Genomic DNA, 2,432 nt, shown 5'->3' with positions numbered 1-2,432 from the left:
GACCCCGTTCATAGCAACAGGCTTCTGCGGTGGTGACACCAAATGCACCGCCAATGGAAACTGTGATGAACAAAAGCCCTGAACAATTTTCAGTAATAGACAGTCACTTTAAAAAACAAAGAATACCACGGACTGTGGAACCCGATAATCGAAATGTGACTGAACTAGCGAGAACAACAAGAGAGTTGACTGAAAAGATAAGAGAACTGACAAAGAATGTAGAAGCTGTAACTGTGCCAGTAACTATAGGTCCAGTAATACCAGTGTTTGAAAATCAAAAGATAGACGAACATTCTTTAACTATTCCCTTGAATTCTAGCATGCAAACAGTCCGAGAAAAAATAATTCCGGAAGTCAGGGAGGCAAAAGATTTGGTTAGATCAACTCCACCTATAAATTTGACAATAAATCAGAGTCCAATAAATAAAATTCCTATTGGGACTGAGTCAGCAACTGAAACCCCAGAGAGAAGTGTAAATAGGGTAGAATTAAATACGACCCCTGTGGGTCCAACTGCGGAAGAATTAAATGATTTGGTAAGAAGTTTGCAAAAGAAAGACACAGAACAACAACCTTTGGATGTGGTTAGGTTAAAGATAGATATGGAAGAATTGATTCTAGGACGATTGGTATAGATCGACTAACATCCTATTTAGATGATGAATTAATGTTTATGTGTAAAAGTATTACTTGGAGAGATAAGAACTTGCATGAAAAATTGGCAGAAACAGCAAAAGAATTGGGAGTAGATTTTGTAAAAATCAGAGGATTACAGAAACCGTACAGAGTAGATTTTGTTGAGAAACATATAGAAAATCTGAACACTTCAGGACGGTTAACACAGATAAAAGAACTGATTGTGTTACTGAGAAAATGGGGAGACGTAGACAGGTGGAGAAGTAGGTGGATAAGGAGAAAAAAGGAACGGCTGATAAGGCAACATTAGCTTTCCCCGTAAAAGAAAAAGAACCAGCGGTAATAGAATGTCCGATAAGAGAAATTCCAGGAGGAGGTTATGTACACGTCCCATGGTCCAGACAAGTTATATTGTTGTTTGCGAATGATTTTCCAAGATTAAGAGAAAAGCCTGTAGAACGGTATAGACAGGTGGAAAGGTTTGTAAAGGTTTCAAAAGTAATGTGGGGATATTTGGATGGATTATTTGAGATTGTTGTTCCTGCTGATTTATGGACAGAATGCAAAATTACAATTGACTGGCCGAAGGAAGAATATCCTAGAGATGCAAAAACAGGAGCCCCAGGTCCAGAAGTAATGAGAAAATATGAGCAGGCAATCACATTCCTGAAAAATAAGTTTCCACCAAAAGAAACAGACTGGGTAAAGATTGATAGAACAACTCAGGAGAATAAGGAGTCTGTGCATGCTTTTTATGAAAGGTTGCTTTTATTCTTTAAACAGTATAGTGGATAAGAGAATTTGAGTGAAAAGGATATGAGTCATTTTGTATACCGATTTGTATATGGATTGAGACCTGAGAGAAGTGAAATGATTAAGCAGTATATGTTGTGTTGGCAGTCTAGTACAGTAGATGAGGTATTATGGTATGTGAAATATTGTAGTGATGATATTGAGGCCAGACAACGTAAGCTCAAAGAAAAAGCAATGTGGGCACAAGTAAAGGTTGCAGAACAGCAAGAAGCCCAGATAAGGAACCAGATTAGTGATGCAGGGCAGACCAAGTTCAGACCTAACATTGGTAAAGGAAAAGGTCAGATGAGTATAGAAGAAGCTAAAAAGAAATGGCCATTTTTTAAATGCGGAAAAATAGGGCACTGGAAAAACGAGTGTAAATTACCTCCAAAAGTTAATACCGAGAATCAATCATTAAATCCACAGGTGCAGAATGAGGTGAGTTACCAACAGCCACGACAGCAGCAGGTAGTTACTCAACAGAGTCAGGTGCCGCAACCACCTCTCCGAAAGAGTGTAAATCCTCAAAGATACAGTGCAGAGGCAGGATTCTACGGTGGAGAGCAGGTAACAAAATTGCCGCGCGCAGCTGCTGTTTCACAGTATTGGCTACAGCTATATGGAAATGAATTGGATGAAAATTTATGACGGTGCCTAGGAGAGGAAGAGGAGTGCATGCTTGGTGCAACTCTAGAGGTAGATCAGTCAGGTCCATTTGTGGATGGAAAGGTGAATGGTGTAAATGTTTCTTTCCTTGTGGACACTGGTGCTACCCGTTCTACTGTAAGATCAGTGGAGATTTCCAACCTTCCTCTCTCAGGAGAATTCATTCAAGTTGTAGGTGTCTCCAACAGACAAATAAAAACCCCTCTTACAAAACCAGTAGAGGTGGAAATTGGTCCATTTAGAGATATTCATCGCATTGTGGTATGCGATTGCAGTCCTGTAAATTTACTAGGACGCGATATACTATGCAAAATGAATTGCACCATCTACTGTAC

The sequence above is a fragment of the Triturus cristatus genome, chromosome 7, assembly GCF_964204655.1.
Source record: "Triturus cristatus chromosome 7, aTriCri1.1, whole genome shotgun sequence".
NCBI lineage: Eukaryota > Metazoa > Chordata > Amphibia > Caudata > Salamandridae > Triturus > Triturus cristatus.
The sequence above is the reverse complement of the archived record's forward strand: the minus strand, read 5'-3'. Positions refer to the sequence as shown.